This window comes from Zeugodacus cucurbitae, chromosome 2 (genome assembly GCF_028554725.1).
Source record: "Zeugodacus cucurbitae isolate PBARC_wt_2022May chromosome 2, idZeuCucr1.2, whole genome shotgun sequence".
NCBI lineage: Eukaryota > Metazoa > Arthropoda > Insecta > Diptera > Tephritidae > Zeugodacus > Zeugodacus cucurbitae.
In genome coordinates this window covers 47,893,639-47,917,719 of record NC_071667.1, presented here as the reverse complement: position 1 = coordinate 47,917,719, position 24,081 = coordinate 47,893,639, and positions in this window count along the sequence as shown.

Here is a 24,081-nt window from a genome sequence, read left to right as displayed (position 1 = left end):
TAAAGTAAATTTTGGCACAAGGGATCGCACTAGGAAGGGGCATATTTGGATGTAATTTTTTTTGGGATGTGGGCGTGACCTCGCCCAATAGTTGAAGTCGGATAATAACCACGTCCACCTCACATTTAAAGGTTAGGTTGAAAATTACTAAATGTGCGTTAACTCGCTAAATTTTACAGAACTACTCGACCGATTTCAGTGAATATCAGTACATAATATTTCTTGGTACCCTGATAACGCGGATAAAAAATGGTTTACAAACACGCCTACTTCCCATATAACTCAATTCTGAATTCCATCTGATTCGTTTACTTTATAATATATACATTAGGAACCAAAAATAAAATTTTACACAAATAAAAAAATTTCCTCTAATAGTGTGTCTCTGGACCGGTGGGCTTATGGAAGTTCCACTGTAATTTGTTTTTATGCGTTTTTTCAAATGAACCCATTTCCCATTTACTGAACAAATGTTTTAACGAAATTACTCTCCCTTAAGTTGCTCCCCATAAATGTGTTTGTATTTGAAAAAAAAGCATTTAAATAAGAAAAGAAAATCACATAAATTTTTGCTGGCCATTATTTTGGCGGCACGAAAGACATTTTATCTTTTGCCTATAAATTGTCGGAGCAAACATATTTGTAAAACAACGAAAACGAAATTTTTCTTAGCATTAATTTTGAGTATTAAATTCCACCATATTGGGCTAGGTTCACTCTATTGTCAAATGCCTTGTAACCATTTTAAAATAGCGCTTTATTTGTAGTCCTTAAAAATTAAATGCACTTCAAGTAATTTTAAGAAAAAAGTTCACAATTATATAGTATAACTAAATAAAAGTACATTGTTTATTTCGTAAATCATAACATAATTATAAAAAAAGACGATTAAATAAAAAAATAAAGTCGAAATAACTTTAAATGATGTTTAAAAATATAAAAAAACACCGCTGTCATAACTGAACTTAACACTACCAATTTCTGAAGCAATGGTATTAATATACAAATGGACAAAGCTGAATCAAAGTTAGTCAAGACTCATTTATAGCACGTGCAAGGGCATAGGCCAAATATGCCCAAAAAATCAAACCTATATTAAATATACACTTCTGTACGTAGCACATCGGTAAATATGATACAAATAAGGAAATATGTTGACATTGTTGTAATTGAAACCATTTGTTATGTCACAGTTGCTGAGTTGGAAATAATGTGACAGGTTTGGTTATAAGGTGTGAGAATGATAAATTTTATTCAGCACCTGCATTAATATACCCAATATAAATAAATGTATAAAAACGGTAGAATGGCAGATAGTAACAAATCTCATATAATTCTTATTTCTGAATATGTTTTTATTTAAGATGCGAGTTTGTTTAATCAAATAAAACATCAGTATTAAATTATGCTCGTAAATACTTTCCATAATTTCTTGAATACATATGTATAACACTAATTTCCTTAAAGAAGACGAAGCGTATGAATAAGGTGCTGCTAAGTATATGTACATGAGGACTTTACATGTATGTATTTTCTGAACCCTGTTCTTCATATTAAAATGTCATTAGATGTAGTATATGGTATTTACAACAGATTGAAATTTAAAGATCGAGATCGACGAGTTAATTTACTACACAATGTGAGGTGAATTGAATTAATGCACAATAGTAAAAAGTAATTAATTATCTTTAGCTTAAATGATAACGGATACATACATATATCTATCCCCATCTAGAAATGTGCCCAGCCACAAAAACGCTTCTTAATTACCATTTTCTTTTTGTATGTTTCATTTGAATCAAAATTTTGTGCACATCAATCATCTGACTAGTAAATACAAATGAATTTAACCGAAATTCTTATTAAACGACTGCAGTCACGCAGCAAGTTATCAGAACACATAAAACCAATTTAGGCTCTACTCATAAAGAAAAAAGCGTTATTTTACAATTTTGACGCTGAACAAGATATGACCCGCTTCTTTCATCAATGGAAAAACTTAGTTCCATCTTATTTAGTTTCTGAGAATTGGTTGTGCAGAGGGAGGGAGTATTTTTAAAGACGAAGAGAAATATCAATTCTTTGAAATTTTTGCTTTTGCCTTGAGGCACCTTTTCCTTCAGAGAAGGATCCTATAAACTTCGTACCTTAACAAAAAATTGTATTTTAGTAAGCACAGTACATACTACACATTTCTATAAATAATCTATCTTATCACATTTTTAAGGTATTGCGTAGAAGGTTTCAAAAAATGTTTGGCAGCAAATTGTTTTAAATTTTTCCAAACAAAATTTCATAGGTAATATCCATACTAAGCTTATTTGACGTCTTGTTGCACAAATTTAGCCGGAAGACAAACAAAACAGAGCATATTATTCATAGAAAAAATTTAATGTCCCACGTTAGTACATAAAGACACAAGAGGAAGGATCAATTTTATATCACAAATTTTGATGTAATACTATCTTCGGGCCGACAGTGAAAACATCTTGAAAGCACAATTTGTGGATTGTGGAACCCAAGTCGTTCTGACCGGTACCTTGTGTTTTCAGAGCGTTTTCATTGATAATTCACAATTTATTTGTTTGTTTACATTTTTGAGCATTTTTATACTCTCGCTAAGAGATGTTGAAAACTACTAAAAGAAAAACGAACAACGTTATAAACACTAAACACTCATAAAAATATTGTCGAACAAGAAGAACTTCGGTAAATCTCTCAGATAATTTAATGTATATGAATTCCATTTCTTTTAATATTGTGTCTCTGTACCAGAAGTGGGTGAAATCGGGTCACAACTTCCCCTCGCTCACTAATATTAGGGTTAGGGTATTCAACAGTTTAAATAATTATGATAGACTGCGTTAAAAATATAATTATAAATACAGCGCTCAAAATCACGACAAATTTATTTCAATATCTGAAAATTCTTCACCACGATTACAACAATTAAGACCAATTTTTCACCAAGATTACAACAATTTCTTTAAGACCATAACCTTAAAACCAAATTATAAGTAAACACATTAAATTTGCTGTGAAAACCGCGGTAAGTTGTAAGCATAACCCACAAAATGATGACAACAAATCAAAACAAGTTGTTATCACATTTAATCAGTTCGAAATTTATGCCCCATATATGTTTTCGTACGAAGAGGTCGGAACAAAAAGTATTACACCGCTCTTACTTAAACACAAGTACACACTGCCATCGGTATGTGTATAGGTGTAAAACCTGGCGTATACGTGACAAATCATGCGTCATAAAAACTAGCGAATGGTTATAACGGGAAAGAAAAACCAAAATTACAAAAGTACACCAATAACATACTCATTATGATATATATGTATATTCGTAGTATGTATATGTGTAGGGAAGTGTTACAGACTTCTGCAGGAGAGTACAAATTGAATGGCACACCAATTTGTAATACCTACACAGTTGGCTATTCTATTTTATTAGATTGTCGCCACAAGTACTTAGTAGGAAATCAGTAAAAGTAACATCATTACTAAGAATTTTAAATATCGGAATTTATAAGTGGTTAAGCACCGTGACTCAAAATGTGCGTTGACTTAGTGTTTTAATGCAATAAATTAAATATTCTTATGCAATACAAATTTATAAACGTACTTAGATAAAAATAGACGCAAATACATATTTAATATTTTGGTGAATTTTAATCTGTGATTTTTTATTTGTTGCTTTCTTTTAATCTCCTGTCGGTTAAACACTTAATACTTTTCTACTATTTCCATTATTGCAAAGCAAAAATTCTGTTAATTTTACCGTACTTCTTGGAACCTACTTCATACTGTTATTTTTGTACACAAACTAGACATAAACACTTAGACATACTTGTACAATATGTGCATCGATTCTGGCAAAACACCACGACAGAAGAAAAGCTTTTTTATTCGATTTGCTAAGTCTTCAATTTTATTGCTTAAGTGCTTTTTCACGTGCAAGTTTTTATACTCTCGCAACCTGTTGCACAGAGTATTATAGTTTTGTTCACATAACGGTTGTTTGTGTCACCAAGAAATTTAAGAGTTAGATATGGGGTTATATATACATAAATGATCAGGATGACGAGTGGATTTGAAATCCGGATGTCTGTCCGTCCGTCTGTCCGTGCAAGCGATAACTTGAGTAAAAATGAAGATATCTTAATGAAACTTGGAACACATGTTCCTTGGTACCCTGAGGAGGTTGCTTTCGAAAATGGACAAAATCGGTCCATTGCCACGCCCACAAAATGGTGGAAACCGAAAACCTATACAGTGTCATAACTAAGCCATAAATAAAGTTATGAAAATGAAATTCGGAACATAGGATCCCATTAGGGAGGGGCACATTTGTATGTATTTTTTGGAAAAGCGGGCGTGGCCCGGCCCCCAAATACGTTTTTTGTATATAACTCGCAAACCAATAAAGCTATATACACCAAACTTTCTGCAGTAGTTTATTTTAGCCATTTCCTTATACAGTCCAAAAATGAAAGAAATCGGATAATAACCACGCCCACCTCCCATACAAAGGTTATGTTGAAAATTACTAAAAGTGCATTAACTCACTAATGAAAAACGTCAGAAACACAAAATTTTACATAAGAAATGACAGAAGGAAGCTGCACTGAGATTTTTTTACAAAATGGAAAATGGGCGTGGCGTCGCCCACTTATGGGTCAAAAACCATATCTCAAGAACTATTCGATCGATTTCAATGAAATGTGGTATATAACACTTTCTTGACACCCTGATGACACGGGTGGAATATTGTGCGAAATCGGTTCACAACCACGTCTACTCAATTTTGAATTCTTTTGATTCGTTCACTTTATAATACATATATACATACATTAGGAACAAATGAAGACAGCGAAATAAAACATTACACAAATACTGTATTTGAGCTGTGACATCACTTGTAACAATTGTCAAAATCGAACCATGACTTTTCAAGGCCCCTGATATCGAACATGAAGAACTCAGTGCCTAAGGATAATTTTTCACCGAAAATATAGGTAAACTCTGAGATATTTTAATGTTATACATTCCCTCTGATTTTTTTTCTTATAACAGTTTCTCTCTGTACCTGATATGGTAAAAATTGGGTCATAACTTCACCCAGATCCCATATACCTAATTATAAGTAATATTAAATTAAGTGAGCGTATAGTCTTCGATACATTGTATCTTGGTGGTGAAAACGAGTGATATCGGTTTGGGAATTACCTCAGTCCCCATATACTATTTATGATGATTTTCGTTATTGTATTGAACTTTATACCGAATATATGGGTCGAATTGTGTTATCTTTATAAAATTACATCAATAAATTGCGAGAGTATAAAATGTTCGGTTACACCCGAACTTAGGCCTTCCTTACTTGTTTTAAACTAGAACTTTTGGAAAATAACGGTTGTTTTTCAGTAATATAACGTTTAAAAACTTTAATTGGCAACGACATTTATCATTTGCTTTTTATAGAGCTGATAAGTTGCATGCATCAGCTTATTTGCGGAATATGGTCGGAAGAAAGCATGCCCGACGATTGGAATCTCAGTGACCCCACAATCTGCGCCAACTACCGTGGGATAAGCCTCCTTAACATCGCTTATAAGGTTCTATCGAGCGTACTGTGTGAAAGACTAAAGCCCACCGTCAACAAACTGATTGGACCTTATCAGGGTGGCTTTAGACCTGGAAAATCAACAACTGACCAGATATTCACAATGCGCCAAATCATGGATAAGACCCGTGAAAAGAGGATCGACACACACCATCTATTTGTCGACTTTAAAGCTGCTTTCGACAGCACGAAAAGGAGCTGCCTTTATGCCGCGATGTCTGAATTTGGTATCCCCGCAAAACTAATACGGCTGTGTAAGCTGACGTTGAGCAACACCAAAAGCTTAAAGTCAGGATCGGGAAGAACCTCTCCGAGTCGTACGATACCTAACGAGGTTTCAGACAAGGTGACTCGATATCGTTTGAAGGTACAATTTTTTATAAGAGTGTACAGCTACTGGCGTAAGCCGATGATATCCATATCATAGGAAACAACACCCGCGCAGTTAGTTCTGCTTTTTCCTGGATAGGGAAGCGAAGCGAATTGGTCTGGTGGTGAATGAGGACAAGACGAAATATCTCCTGTCATCAAACAAACAGCGCATTCGCGTCTTGGCTCCCACGTCTCTGTTGACAGTCATAACTTTGAAGTTGTAGATAATTTCGTATACCTAGGCATCAGCATCAACACCGATAATAATTTCAGCCTTGAAATCCAACGCAGAATCACTTTTGCCAACAGGTGCTACTATGGACTGAGTAGGCAATTGAAAAGTAAAGTCCTCTCTCGACGAACAAAAACTAAACTCCACAAGTCCCTCATCATTCCCGTCCTACTTTATGGTGCAGAAGCGTGGACGGTGTCAATATCCGATGAGTCGGCACTAGGAGTTTTCGAGAGAAAGGTTTTGCGGAAGATTTATGGTCCCTTAAACATTGGCATCGGCGAATACCGCGGACGATGGAATGATGAGCTGTTTGTGTTATTCGACGACATAGACATAGTCCAGCGAATAAAAAGACAGCGGCTACGCTGGCTAAGTCATGTTGTTCGAATGGACGAAAGTGCCCCAGCTCTGAAAGTTTTTGATGCAGTACCCGCTGGTAGAAGCCGAGGAAGAGGGAGACCTCCACTTCGATGGAAGGACCAGGTGGAGAAGGCCTGTCTGCACTTGGTATTACCAATTGGCGTCAAACTGCCAAAAGGAGAGATGCGTGGCGCGCTGTTGTGGAATCGGCTATAACCGCGTAAGCGGTGTCTACGCCAGTCAAGAAGAAGAATATTGTGCTATGAGGAATATAAAACAATTGGTGTGGAAAATTGAAATCGCATTTGCGAATTAAATGTTTTAAATTAAAATTATTGAAATAAGTCATTTCAATTGAGTGAGTTTAATTATTTGGACAGCTTTTACTATTTATCATATTTATTAAAATCATTTATTAATGATGTGATGCCATGTCAAGCTATTTCTTATTACTTCTGTGTGCTGTATGAGTCTCTGCTATTGAATTAGTGATGGCCGATATGCATTGATTTACGAAAGATCGATGTTTTATAATGTGAAGATTGGAGTATTAATGAAACTAAAATATCAGTATTTGTTACTGATAATGGTACCAATATGATAAAAACAGAAACATCAAACAATTAGAAACCGTTTTATAAAAAATTAAAGCCGTTTTCGGTGGTTCAAACACATTATTGTTTCGTACCTCTTTTTATAATAAGGTTAATGCTATTGCTGAAGCCGAAAGATGGACATGGACTCTTTTGGTAGTTCTGATAAAGAAAACTCCATTAGTTTTTGGACTGAACATCATATATTAATCGAAATAAATTGGAAGATAAACAGAAACATTTTGTTATAAATTAGGTTGTCAAATCCGCCTTTTTGTCTTTTGAATTTCGCGTTATAGACGTGTACAAATGGAGTTTTCCTTCGTTAAAGGCAAATCCGCTAGAGAAACGTTCCGTGAGATTAATGGTGTTTTGGGGGATTGTACACTATCACTTCAAACTGCGGAGGAATGGTTTCGACGATTCAGAGCGGGTGAAAACGCCAACACGGAGTTGTGGTGCCAAGTGATTACCACCTGTTCCTGTCCATGGCGAACGACCATGGTGGTGTACAGTTGAACTCAAAAGAGACTTGTGAAAAATGGCTGGCGAGGGGGACTTCTACGATGGGGTATTATGAAGTTGCCGTCTAGATGGAAAGAGATCATCGACCATAAACGAAAAAGAGCAAATAGGCGAAAGAGAGATATTTCCCAACCTAATATAATAATTTTTGTTATTCTAATGAATTTTATTCCGAATATACGAGACGAATTGCATGTCATCTTTTAACAATAAAGAAATAAATTGCGAGAGTATAAAATATTTGGTTACACCCGACCTTAAAGGCTGTTCCTAGCCCTTCCTTAATTAGTTTTTTTAATATTAAATAAATATTTTGTAAAATTGTTAATATGGTTATAAATAATTTTTATTGTATTATTTTATTGGTTATTAATTAAATGATAAGCTCATTTAGTGGTTGGTAAATTAAATATGTTGGGCTACAAGTGAGATTACCCCAATAAAAGTTCTTGAATTGATCCTTATGTTACAATATTATATAATAATGTCTAACGTTGTTCTTTAAAATATCGCTCTTTTAGCAGTTTTAATAATACAGTTGCATGGAGGTGGCCACTTAAAAGCCCATGAACCATATTTCAGTGTGTGGTTGTGTTGTGTTTATGACACTGGCATACTATAATATATTATTCATAACTCATGAATATCTTTTTGCAACAGGTAATGCAAATTTATAACATATGTTTCCTTCGAATATGCACATTAGCTGCAAGCAAAAATTTGTGGTATAAAAGTGGTCTTCCCACTTGTGTAAACTAAATATTAAATTGTTTTCTACGCAGAAAACTATTCTCTCTTTTACTTGTCTGAATTCGTGCAATAAGTCTTCGCTTAGCCTTTATTGCCCAAAAATCGGATGGAAAAATTCCGCATGTCAAAAGCTAAAATTTTCATTTTGGAAAGTTTCAGAAACATAAATATATTTATGTGAACTTCGCAAGGTTTTGAACTATTTTCGTCTTTTATCAAAGAAACTAAAAATATTTAAACGTGTTAGTGAGCATTCATTTTTCTGCACCACCTAGAGCAACGTAAGATTGTTTTATATTTTTGAATGACTTGCTGCGTGACTTTAGTTGTCATTAATATAATGTAATTTATTCTTACAAACAAAAAATTGTAATTAAATACATTTTTAGTTGCAAAATAAAATTTTAGATTAATGCGATGAACAAGAATATTGTAATTGCATATACATACTTATGTCATTTTTCTATATTTGCTAAATAAGGCACAATTGAAATCTTTAAACCGCTCTCCTGAAAAATCAACTTTTTTGAGTTGTGACACTCATTCATTGAGACATTCATGAGCGATATGTTTGTATGCAAAATAAACGAAAAATCAAAAATTTAACATTTCTTGAAGCAAGAAATTTTTAAATCATTCCTGTAAAGGAATCACACTAGTATAACTATATTTTCTAGTAGTCTTGTAATGTAGCAAAAAGGAACTTTGATACATTCAAATAATCACAAAACTGAAATGAATGTTAAACAACCGCAAGTTTATTACCAACAAAATTCATGTGAATTAGCCCTGAAATTACTTAAATTTTCTAATAATTTTTTATGAACATTAAATTCATAGGAAACCGTTTGTTAAATCTTAAAATGTTCTGGCTTAAATAAAGAAAGAACAATGTTGCACACAAAAGGATGTTTATATAATTTCGCAGAACGCTTAAGTGGAATTTATTAAGGTTGCAAAGTGAAAGAGCTTCTGCTTTGGGGCATTGGCGAAAACCAAATACATGTTGCATAAGTACATATGTTTGCGTTGTTTTTGGGTACACAAATTGCTGAAATATAAGGATTACGATAAGATTTCTCTCTCATCTTTTCAAATCTTGTAACAAATTTAAAATTATTTTACTTGCCAATGCTTGTGAAATCTTTGTTTACACGAATGCGGATATTGGTAGAGTATAAAGTGTTTTCACATATCTATAAAGTAAGTAGGAATAATAAAAAGTTACATGTGATTTACGTGATACGTTATTAAAGCGGCACATGTCGAAATAATATTTTTGTAAATAGAAAGATTAACCTCAATAAAAGTTATTGAATTTGAATTGAAACAAAACTACGCGTCTAGAAAAATTATTTACGGACATACGGTATCTTTTTACGTTCTCTTGCGTTTGGGATCTTCATTAAATTTTTGAGTTAAGCTTGCAGAAATGTGCGCAATTTCATCGTCCATATTGTATAAAAATTGCATTCTGATGCTTAGAAAAATTACCCGTGAAATAAGAATGTGTCGTTATTCAACTTGATATTGCATTATTTTTTAACAACAACAGCGACACATTTCAGTTGTGTCAAAATTAGTCATGTTTATTAAATAAATCTATTTTTCGAAGTAAAACGCATTTGTCAAATATTAGTGCTCGAAAAACGTTTTCAGCTACTGAAGTAGCCAATTGACTCTTATGATTTTAGATTAATGATATTTATCAATATAACGAAATAAACAAAACTATAATCGAATGTACGTAGCCCGCGAAATTTGAAGATTAGCCTTATTTTTTGAACATATATATATATTGCAATTTATAAAAAAAAAATCTCTTTAAAAATTTCGTTTGCTAGGCGAAACTAGCATTAACTAAAATAAATGTCTTTCCAGTAGTTCTTTCACATTTGTCAATGTCGGTATTGCTCATTAAAACATCCAAGCTCTAGTTTCATATATTTTATAGCATATTAACGTGAAATTTTGAAGGATCAAGACTGATTTAATGGCCATACCAGTTGACTTAGACAACCATATACCCATTCTGGTCTATCTATACCTTATACAATTAGACACGGGGATCATCACAGTCGATATATGAGTATAGGAAATGTATAGTTTTACCATGAAGTTATTTAAAGTTATTCTGTATTGTAACAACGGTACACCACAATTTTAAAGTAATTAAGAATTTCAGTTTCAATAAATTTGCTATCAAAACCACGGAAAATTGTAGACACAACTACCAAAATAACGATAACAACAACGACAAGCACTGTTTTTGTCATTATCTTCGTAAAATTCGTTCGAAACATATGTCACATTTACATTATTAGATGCAACGCGACAGGAATAACAATTATTCTTCAATATCCTGTCAGGAATTTATAGAATTTAAATGTGACTTTCATTCTAATATAAAAAAATTAGATCGAAATATTTGAGAAAAAACTTGGTAAGTGCCTCGTGGCACTTAAGCGGGATTCATTTAAGTGCCTTTCCCGCTTAAGTGTCTCAAAAGTCTTGCATGTTAAGAGGGGCCACTTAAGCGGTTACTGTATATAATTTATGGTAGAGTTTCATTAATGCTATATGATTTGGAAACATATTTTTAGATATGTAAGTTAACCGGAAATGGCTTATCAATAAATACTCTTTTAACATGAAACGATCAGTATGAAAAAATGGAATTAAGTGCCAAATGTCACATCAGATTTGAAATAATGATAATATATTAATTGGTTTCTTGCGTTCACAATTTGTAGGAATGAGTTTTATTTCGATTGGCGAAACGAGTATGAATATGAAGAAAGTTTTCACCAATTTGAAATATATAACTATAAAAGCGGTTGATAACTGGGGTTTTTAAATTAGATGATCTTAGACGAATACTTTCAGCCCAGCTCTATGTTCAGGGAAATGCAAAAAAAGGATTCTTTGGAACCATGTTTGCGTTCTGCGATATTATGGATATAGAAATATGGTGTTCTGCGAACAAAGGTACTGTTATTTACCATGTTTTTCCTTTTGGTAAGTAAGTTGTTGCTGGTTATAATGCTAAATATATGAATGAACGAACCACACCTGCATATGAAATATCTACACAAAATAAAATGAAAATATTCTTAAAAAAAGATATTAATATCTATTGCAACAATCTCAATTTCCTGTCGTAAATACAATATTTTTTACACACAATAACATTTGCTTCTTGTTGTGGTTGTCCAGTTCCAATAAAGTACATGGTATGAAATTACTAAAAGTTTATGGCACGCGATTTGTGTTAGCTGATAGCTTGCCTTACCACCACAAGCCACACTATGAGCAACCACTCATTTTTTTCCATTCAACCAACCTTTTTTGCATTTTTCCTGATTCCTTTACTGAGTCCGCACAATATCCTCAACCAAAGTTCCCTCACATATACGAATGATATTGTTAGGTATTAAATACAATTGCGAGCATATATTTATATGTGTGAAGAGTATATTTCTTTTTGCTTTTTTGTATTTTTAATGTAATTATTTTTATGCTTTATAAATTCTAGTTAATTTATTTAAGTCATGACGGTTATTTGTCGAATCGAAAGGGGTTAGCGCAGAAGATTGGTATGGATTTTTTGTTTCAACCGTTATCTATAAACTTGAATAACTCTAAATATAAATCGAGAAGCTCTTTCAGAGTTTTTCATTAGGTCGATACAAATATTATTTGGTACGGAAGTTCAGTTTAACTTCATCCCTATCCATTTGAAACTACTCACAACAGATAGTCATCAGAACTCGAATGTCTAATCAAAATCAAACTTGTTGCTTTAAAATCGGCTACCAAAAACTTTAATATTTGGAATATATATTTATTGCTGAGGGAAGACCGGCACTGTCAAATAACGGCAACATTCCGGGTGCTGGTAATGTCTGCTTTCAATTACGAACTACAACTCTGCCTACTTAATTAGTTATCTCGCTTATCTTTAGTTACCAATTATTCGTTTTTTATTTCCGTTATTATTTGTCTTAGTAACTGAGTCATATAGATATTTATCATAAGGAACATTATTATTCTTTATGTTGTTAATGTGTTCTCATAGTGAAATATGTGACGTAATAGCGGATGTCATTCTGACGTTATTACCATTGATTGACAATCAAGTGAGCTCGCAAATGCATATAATTTCGGTCTTAATTAGAGGTCAGTTTTTATTATCATTGATATAACACCAATAATTACATACGAGTATGACCGATGAAATAGATATATCTGTTAAAATTTCTTGTGTAAACACATGTGTAATTTTACCCACGCCAATTTCTCCTAAAGGCTATTAAGAGATGACACGACTTACACATGATTTTGATTTACAAAACAATTATGTTGCATATGTGAGTTATAAAATATTAATTGACTGTGGTCATTGTCACACTTAATGATATTTGCTCTTCCACATGTGGGTATGGCTGTACATTTTGGTCAAACAGACATTCATACACCAAACACTCCAAAAGGGTATGAACGCAGTGATTCATTAGTAATATGAACAAATCCAATTAAATATACACGTAATCATAATTAATTAAAAGAAGATCTTAAGCGTATTAGTGTACATTTAGGAATATCGCAGTATGAACTATGTATAGGATCTACAGTTTGATTGAGTAGTGTGAAATAACAAATACTCAGAACATTATAACTATTACAATTTAGTTTAAGGAATAATAACTCAAACAGTCAAAAAGTACAAATTAAGTTGTAATCGTCTTACAATTTTCTTGTGATATTACTGTTTACAACCAGTGTCATACAGACTTCTTGCAGTGGTTCTTGAAAAATGCTCGGTAGATATGAGCTAACTTAAAATTTAAAGTTAAACTCGTCTGGGTAGAGTTGCAAATCGTCGCAGAGAAACATCATTCGATCTGGTGATCTAGAGCCACCAAATGAACGAAGATAAGCAGTTTCAAAGTAATTTTTTGTATCAAAAGCTCGGTGTTCACACCTACGGCTAAGATAAACTATTTATAGAATAATTGTAATATTGTTAAGTAACCGTTAAAATTCCTCAATATGCAAGCGGTGCTCGGGTATTAAACAGAATCCAATTGAACATATGAAAACAAATATATTCCACAAATATGCATGCGCATAAACATCTTTCGATGTGAATGAGATTATTTTGAAGTGTACATATGTACATAAGTATTTCGGCGCATGACCTCTCGAATCACATATAGGATTCAACAGGCCGCCAATACAAAGTAAATTGCGTAAACAATGCAGACGCAATAGACTTTTGAAAACAACCCGTAGCTAAAGCAAAACAACAAAAAAATTGTTTCGACAAATTCTACTGAATATGATGCCGATATGTTGAATTTTATGCAGTTGTCTCCAATATAGCAATGTTCAGAAAAATAAAACAGAATTTATGCAATGTTGCAAACTAAAAAGGGAAAATAGAGCTGTCGGAATTTCTGCACAACATGCGCTATGATGTAAACAATTTACCGGAGGAGTAAAAAATAAAAATTCACAAAACAGGAAGTGTGTGACATTACAAAGCATTTATGCTTGCTTGCAAATGTCTGGAATTTGATGTAAACATAAATATTTACTTACCATGGTAAATTAAACTGTTCGTAGCAGACTGACATCTAAAAGAAACTACAAAAAGTTTCAGGTAAAACCAAGTAGATTTAAAGTTAAAGAAAAAACATACATGCCCGGTTTCACAGTTCGTACTTAAGTTGTGCCCAAATAAAAGCTTAGCTAAGCATTGTTGTTGACTGAGTAGTCATTTGCGTTTCACAGTCGATGTTTTTTTTCTATAAAATTCTATTATGATATATGGCAGCACAATGAAAAACATTTGTTTACAAATACCATCTGACAAATTGAAATTATTGTTGATGTAAAATAACTTTGCGACGAATAAATTTAGAGTCTGGGAAATGGATGGAAACAATAAAAGGACACCGAATTTCACAGCAAGCGAGTGGGGGCACCTATTGCAACTCGCAGGAAAGCATATAACCGTCATTGAATGCAAGAAATTCCAAAAATTTTTTCAGCAAATAATTTTTATTTTATTTTTTTGACAAAGAAGTCAATATTCAAAACAAAAATCAGCTGTTACTTAAGCACTGCTTAAGTTTCCCATTTTCATTACTTAAGCAGAACTTAAGTATGAACTGTAAAACGCAATATTTCTGTTTTATCTTAAGCACAACCTAAGCACTGACTGTGAAACCGGGCAACATTGTAAATTGAATCCAAGAAAAATAATGAACAATTAAATTTTTTACTTACATATATAAGTTATCACCAACTCATCAATCAAATAGATTTTAATTTCTTATATTCCTTCTATGCCAATAAAGAGAAAAAGAACTCTTCCCATGGCTTATTTCGCACAAAGTTGCTAAAGAGAGTATTATAGTTTTGTTCACATAACGGTTGTTTGTGTCACCAAGAAATAAAAGAGTTAGATATTGGGTTATATATATATAAATGATCAGGATGACGAGTGGATTTGAAATCCGGATGTATAAAGTGTCATAACTAAGCCATAAAATAAAGTTGTAACAAAATCGGTTATTTGTGTATATCTCGCAAACCAATGAAGCTATATAAACCAAACTTTCTGCAGTCGATTCTCTTACGTACCCCACACCACACCATGAAAATAGTTGAAATCGGATAATAACCACGCCCACCTCCCATACAAAGGTTAGGTTGAAAATGACTAAAAGTGAGTTAACTCACTAACGAAAAACGTCAGAAACATTAAATTTTACAGAAGAAATGGAAGAAAGAAGCTGCACTCTGATTTTTTTACAAAATGGAAAATGGGCGTGGCATCGCCCACTAATGGGTCAAAAACCATATCTCAGGAACTACTCGACAGATTCGAATGAAATTCGGTATATAATATTTTCTTGACACCCTAATAACACGAACAAAAAATCGAAATCGGAGCGAAATCGGTTCACAACCACGACTACTTTCCTTATAACTCAATTTTGAATTCCATCTGATTCCTTCACTTTATAATGTAAACATAAGGAACCAATGAAGATAGCGGAATAAAACTTTACACAAATAGTGTATTTCATCTGTGGCTTCATTTGTGAAAAAATTGTCGAAAACGGTCTATAACTTTTCAAGGCCCCAGATATCGAACATGGGAACTCAGCGCTTAAGAGTAAATTTTAACAGAAAATATGGATAAATCTCTTAGATAATTTAATGTACTTCAGAGGAAATTGTTTTCTTTTAATAGTGTTCTATTCCAAAAATCGGGTCATAACATCTCCTTGCTCCCATATAGCTTTTTCAAAAATAGGGTGCACAGTGGTTGGGCTTGTATGAAGGTGCGGTCATAAATACTTCCCGTTGAGATATCGCTTTGAAATTTTCACCAAAAATCTAGAAAATTATTTTAAATATATAGTAAAAAAAATTGGCCCCATCGGACTACTAGGTCCTACAGCTTTCATAGAACTGTAATTGCCATTATATGGCAATCAAGCGCAAAAATACTTCTCATGGTCATGGTCGGAGCGTCAAAACTTTCAGTAAGGCTTTGTAAAAACATTTAAGAAAGCGATGAACAAGCTGAACATGATTTGTTGTTATAGTTTCCCCCATCCAACCCCCACATATCATATAAAAAAGTCATGTAGGAAAAAAGCAAATTATCAACCAATTTAATACAGTTCATTTTCAACAGCCATTATAATTAGAACAAAAACTTATAATGCATCCTCTAGTAAACCGTACATAGATTGAAATAAAGATGGTTTATCCTTCTTTCCAAGCTTTTTTAGTCCAATGATAATGAGTTTGAACATAAAAATTTTTAATTCAAAGTCCATTATTATTTTGACGATTACTTCTACATCTGCAAATTTCCGCACCTAACTAACACTTTTATTACCTTAAGACTCTGGTAAAGACAATGTAAAATAAATATAACGGGGGATCGCGGGGGAACACAATTAAAACTTTATGTAAACACATTGAAGACATTGAAGACGCAGTCTGATTTCACAAAAAATAAAAATCACGTTAGTCTTAATTAATTTCACAAGTTAAAATAAATACCTTTAGCTTCAAAAGCCATTAAAAATAATCTTGATTCGTTAACCTGAACAATTACCAGAACAATTTGAAGTGCGTTGTTGCTGCGAATTTAAAAAAAAATGTCTGATGTGCTTTAAAAAATACAGTTGTTCATGCGTTTAACTCTATATTTAGAAAGTACCGTTAGATTTTTGGGAAAACCCGGTTTGAAAATAAGAAGTTTGGACAATTTAGAGGCCATCGGTTTACATTTTGTCAAAAAATCGAGAGATGGATTTTTTTATTTTTGGTCTACGGTGGAACCACTGAACAATTGAAACCTTACAACGATTGTATTTAGTCCAATAAGCAATAATTTTTTGCAAATGTAACCAATACAAATGTTAAGTTTTCTCATCTCTACTGCGTAGCCTTTGTTTTTAATGCTTTGTTCTACCAAACCAAATTTGAGCAACAGTAAGACGACAGCTTAAGTTTATTCACGAATATAAACATATGGGCAAATATCGGCAGCTACACCTAACATTTGTATTACCTTAAAACATTGACAAATACACTGATAACACTCATAAAGGGGGGATCGCGGGGTAACATAACTAAATGTCTTTTTAAACATGAAAATTACGTTAAAAAAATACACAAAAAAAGTATAAGCAATCAAAAATACACAACAAATAATAAATCAATAAAATTAATTTCACAAGATGAATTTATTAAAGTAAATACCTGCAACAATAAAATTCTTTTTAAATAATCAAAATCGGACCTCTCTAGCAAACGTTTGACCACTTTGAAATTCAATTTTGTTTTCACGAAAAGCTAAATTAGCGCAGTTTCGCTAAAAAATTGAACAGTTGATCACGCTTTGCATTCTATTTTTAGAATGTCCCGTTAGATTTGCAGTAAAAACCGGTTTGTCATGAAGACATTGGACATTTTAGAGACGATTTGGTAGCTTTTCGGAAATTTTTTTTGTTATGAATTTTTTGAATTTTGTCCTATGGGCGCAACCACTGTGCGGTGGGCTTTATTCCGCATATATGTATTGGTTAATATGTGAGATATCTTAGCAAAATTAAGTGAGCGTATAGTCTTGGATATAGTGCACCTTGCTGGTGAAAATGAATGAAATCTGTTCAGAATTTACCTCAGCCCTCATGTATTACATATGACGACATTAGTTATTCTATTAAACTGTATGCCGAATTTAATGGTAAATTTGTGTGTTATGTAAATAAAATTTGTTCAATAAATTGCGAGTGTATAAAATGTTCGGTTACAACCGGCTAAGTCCTTACTTGTTAAATCTAGTTGTAGTGATATCAAACGTTGTTATACTTTTAAAAATGTTTGCAATAAAGAAAAAAAAAAACATATTTACTTTACATACTTTTCATTTTATTTGTTCAGTGAAATTCAATAGAAAACGTCAAAACCAACAAGCGAACAAAGGTCTTGGAGAATTTTGTAGTGACGTTTTTGGAAGTGACGCTAGGTGCATACATACAGCCTAATGGGCCTGACACTTTTATGGAATTCGAGAGCAGTGGTAGTTTAGGCGTTGGAGAGGCATCGGGTATCATCATACTCGTTTTGCTTTCGGCGGCTTAGCGGAGGTCTACAGGATAATTATTCCCAACTCATCGGCACAAATTGGCCATTGATTGGTGCAATCAATCATTGCCACTCTATGTAGTATAAATATTTGCAATGTATTTGACGATACAATAGTGTAAGTAATAGGAAACCAAATTAAGATTATTTCAGTTCTTTAATATTGTTATTTCTTCGCCAATTGTGTATTTTTTACAGATTAATACAATCATACCCAAAATAATCACGTATTTGATGCTCACAATCAGGCCTTAAAATCAAAATGGTTTTTCATAACTAAATTAATAAATAAAATAGAACTAAATTTATAATTTAAACAAAAACAAATCCTGTATAATATTATAATAATTTATCATCTCAACAAATACAAAAATTTTTGTAGAATATGAGCCAAATGGTCCTTTGAATTGCCAATTGTCTCAGCTGTCTCGCGCACCGATAATGCCTGATAGCAGCTATCTCTAGCGATATTGGCATTATCGAACGGTAAGTACTCATCAAACGGTAACGGTATTTGGTATGAGTCGCAGCGAAACGACAATAAATACAGGCATACAGGCTTTATTGTGACAAAAATTTGAATGAAGTCTAGACGTTCATAACGGATAAATGGATACTTGTTTTACCTTGCTTGTCATAAGCCAATATAAATTAGCAATGGAAATTCTTAAAAATGCTCTCACAATACATGTAATACAAGCTTATGCAGACATATTTTTATACTCAGTTACATACACCACTGTTTGTGTAAAGCTTTGGGGTGTTATTTCATATTCAAATTAAGTACCTTTGCTTATCAGAATATAAAAATAATTAAAAGTTCAGACCTTTTAGCCTGAAGGTGTAGTGTTCTGATATCTTATAAGCTCATATGACCCTCAGCTGCGAACGAGTCATGCAAATGTTGCAATTAAGCCGAACAAGGCGTGTTTAATGTGTCGCTACGGGGACCATGACCAGCCATTTTCACAACAAAGCACGTCACTCACTCGTTTGCACGTTCGAGTACAAGGCATTTATGCAAGCTGGGAGTCTAAAAGATTTATAAATATTTGTGTCAAGTACATTGAGCCATAAAAAGACTATGTTGAAGAATAAATTGGCCCTCTTATAAAAAATTTCGTTTTCTTTTTAGAATTCCTCACTATTTTTTTAAACCCTTATGTACTAAAAAAACCATAAATATGAATGGAAATAGAAACGAGACCCATACCAAAAGCATTTGTGATCTTTCGGAAATACAAACACTTTCAAATATGTATGAAAGGTAAACAAAGGGATTTGCGGTCGGAATTTGATGTAAAAGTGTGCTGCAAACGCACACATTTATACGAACAACATGAATGCGATAATAAAATACAAGCTAAAGCTAAAGAGCTAAAGATATACAAATTCAAAAAATGTTGGTAAATACATTGTGAAAATAAATTTGAGGTGCGTTTGTTTGCTATATTTACGGTTTGCCGCAACAAAATCGTATAATGAACCTTTCTCCATACAAATTCAGTAAGGTTTGTCTCATCCCTTATTTTTCGATAAATTTGTTTACGTTTTGGAAGTCAACGTGTTTCATAACACGTCGGTTTGACTCGATTTTCGTATTACTATGGAAATATTTTATTTTAAGGGATTTATTTGTTATAAAAAAAATTGATCAACGACTCTTAATATATTGACCAGATTAGTTCAAGATTAGCAACGGTTTTAAAATTTTACATATTTTTAGGACATTAAAGACTCAAGGGGGCAAGAATGCAGCTAGAGATTTTCCATAATAAAAATTGTTGAAGAAAAGCATTCTAAACAGTTAATAAAAAGTATACACCTACTAAAAATTGGTAATATTACTACATATTAGCATAGTGTGTCGAATCTTTGATCAAATGTTTCTAATTAGCTGTCTCACTTTATTATTTGGAAAATATTAAAGGAAATTCAATTTCACAGCTACAATTTTTGGCATACTGAGTAGTAAATAGAGTAACGAACCTAGTGTAGTGTAGTGGTTCCGTCTATCTTTATCAGTGTTAATAAAATCAGCCCTATTTTTAATCTTTATGTGGGGCTTTCTTAACACATGGACCTATAAATAACTAATTAATTCGCCATTTGACAATTTTAATTTCGACAAATTCTTTTTAATAGCCTGGACTTTAATATTTAATATTTTGCATTTAAATAACGTTTTTTTATTACTAAAAATAATTATAACACAAGCCTAGATTGTTGCGAACACAATAGATAAGATGTGATGATATATTCCTTGAAAGATTTTTTTTTGAGCATCTACCTAGAAGGAATGAAACTATGGGTCAAAGTTATATGCATTTGTTAAGCAATAATGTAAGCGCACACTATGTCTAGATGTCGTATGCCTAGAGGCGTCAAAAAGTTTATTATTGTCACATATCTTTATTTCCCTTCGGCTAACTGAATATATGTATATATTTGATTAAATACTCCAAAAACTATACTTAGCTATTAATTCTAATCCTCTTATTCCGCCGATGATATAAATTAGCTAGAAGTCTCATTGTTTTAAAAAGATACAGTCAGTATAATATTTGCTCTTAATATTCTGACGCACGAAAGTTTTCTCTTAACACCCATTCCGTTTTATTTATAGCCTCAATGCAGAATACACAAGCTCTAGTGACCACTAATTTTAGGTTACTACATAGATAAATGACAATAATATCTCACTGCACCCACTTTAACAAGAAGCACGTAGCTAAACTAAGTGAAATATTTATACATATACTTTCAAAACAAATATTCACATAGTGTTTGTAGCATTTTCTCTTTCCAATATGCTATTAAGTTTAAAGTTATTTATTTATAAATCATTGCCATTAATCGTCCGAAATTTAAACCAGTGAAACGAATTGTTGCTTGGCAAACTTTTGTCGACAACTTTCCTAATTTGTTGGGTCAACTCACTTCAGAAGACGTGATGACAGATGAATTAAAGACATTACCGCAATAATGGATAAATAAGCATTCGCATTTAATAGCAAAGTTATATCCTACCAATTAGAAGCTTTCATGATGCATGAAATGATCAATTTAATTTTTATTAAACGCAAACCGAGTTTGCTGTGAGGTTAAACTGTTGTAGTTAGTAAAGTATTTAGTTTCACGACTGTAGAATAAACTATATATTCTACTCAACACGTTACTCAACACAATTTTTTAGATTTTTATTGAACTATAAATGTCAAACTGTAAATAGTGTTTTTATCGATTCCTTTCTTGAATTCATATTGTGAAGAATTTGATAAACGTTTTGTTTGGGTAAAGCGAGACAGACACCTCCTTAGTGAATTTGATTGAAACGAAATTATTATGAAATTATAAATACGTTTATTTAAAATTTTAAATTTGCTGTGGGGTCAATAATACATAGTATACATATTTGTAAATATATATTTCATAGTAGGTATGCTGGCAAATTTAGTCTTCTGCTTAGGATTAATCGGTGTGCTTGAAGAAAATTCTTTCTAATTATTTTTTAATCTGTGTACATATATATGTGTATGTTTGTCAATTATTATATATCTTAAAAATTACCATCAATTGTAAACATTCATTTAATGTAAACTCGTGAGTACTTTGATGGATTATTTCGCATTTATTGAAAATGCCTTAAGCATTTCCATTAAATAGTCGAATTCGAATCAGTCTATGTTTAAAAGTGTGTTTGCTTCACGTAAACATTATATATTCCTAATGTGCAAAATGCTTCCGATGGATTTTAGCTGTTTGAATGCATTTACATTTTATCCAATTACATTTACAGCCCTATTCTGTGCACTTTACAAATTCAACAAATTTCTAATTTGTAATAATTTTAAATATATCAAGCATTTCGTATTCTATGTCTAAAATAAAAAGGTTTTTTTTTCTTTATAAATTGTTAAGAAGTAAAATGCTCTTGACAGTGCTTTTTACAAATAAAATATCTGGATATGGATAGTTGTGCAAGGGAATTTGTTGTAATCGAGATATTTTACTTTTGTCGTCATTTTATACAAAGAGTAAATATATGTTGATGGCTCGCGTTATTAAGCCGTTTGTATATATATATTAATATATATTAAGAAGTTTATTTTTCACTATAAAAAAATGAAGATAATAAGTTTAACGTTAACGATATTGTTTTTGATATTTGGCATGCGATTACAGTTTAGCAAACTTCTGCCAATAAAGCGAATTTATAGTCTCTGCCATCAGATTATCAATCAATATCAGTTACGCGCGACACTCCCTGTTTGAGGTTAACGAGGCTCTGGCGACCGAATAAAGGCGGTATAACCTTATCATCTTTATAGAGTAAATCGGATAGATTGGCTGATAATCGGTCAATCGTAAACCAAACTTATCAACGAAACCACAACGAAGAAGTCTCGGTTAAAACAAACACTCATCCAAATAACGATCTTTTGCATGAAAAATAGGGCCAGATTTGGAGCATGGAATGTTTGGCGACTCTCAGAAACTTCACGTGCATGTGAAAACTTACGTTATAAAATAATTCAAACAAAATTTTCAAATCAATTCAATATATTGGACAGAAATCAGCTGTTTCTGTTTACATTATTTTATTTCCCACATGTGTGGGGAAAAGCCACGCGTACTGAAGCTTTTTATTTTATCAAAATTGTCACAGAATAACAAAAAATTTCTTACTTGATAAAAATCTGAAAAAATTGTCAATTTTTTGTTATTTTGTCAAGTACACAGAATAGGGCTGTTAATATGTTTATATTTGATTGTGCACGAGTTATTTTTTCATTAATGTTACAATGATTATAACAGTATTTTTATACTTCATTTAATTAGTCAATAAAGTAAACCTGTGTTTTGCAGTTATTCGCCTACTTGGGGTCTAACAAACGTAAATTTGACAAACGTAAGCGTGTAAATTAAAATTGTTTCGAATAATATTTAGGTACTTAATCTAGAAATTTCCGGATTGCTTAGCTTACTGACTTTAGTAGTAGTCTCACATCTTTACGCCCTTACCATTATTAAGTCCCATAATATCATCATATCGGGTATCACAATACTTTCGAATGCAAAGGATGCGGTTACTGAAATTACTAAAACATTTACCACATAAATTAAATACGAGTCGTGGAAATGCAGTCCTATTAACTACTAGAAGTACGATTTAGAGTAAATCGCGGAAGTCAGTGTATACGAACCGTCTTACTGCTATAACATATCACATATATGACTGCCTCCATACGATACAGAAATACTCTTTTAAAATTCTGCCTCGATAGTAAAATTTTTAATTTTGTATTATGCCCTAGTAGAAAAGTTCGACTTATGGAAGAAAATTGGTATGGAATTTGACTTTTATTGCCAATTCAAGAGTTCGAGTTATGGAGAACTTCGAGTAATAGAAGTTCAAGTTATGGAAGGAAATTTGTATGAAATTTGATTTCTAAACGCTATTGCCAATCGAAAAGTTCGACTTATAAAGATCTTCGAGTTATGGAAGTTCGAGTTATCGAAGTTCCACTGTACATACTTCAACACTAACAGTATGATCTCAAATCAAGTGAACAAATTAGTAAGGACCTTTTCAATTATATAAGCCGCCTAAAAACATTTCCTACAATTCAGGATACACTTGTATTAAGTAGTTTCAACTTGCGTACATTTTAATAAATTTACCAGACGAGATTATTGAAGAAACAACTTTGACAAACTGTTTTTACAAAGGATATTTTTCAATGTTCGTACTGATAGCAGCTCAGGTGTTAACAATACACCTCAGTCAAAGTAAAAGTTCATAGTTAACAGAAACGCTAAAATACTTTTCAAAGCGATAGTTTAAGCATAAAAATGATGTTGCTTTAAACTTTTATGAGGAGAAAGTTTGTTTGATATCTTACAGGTTGGAGAAATGTGGACTA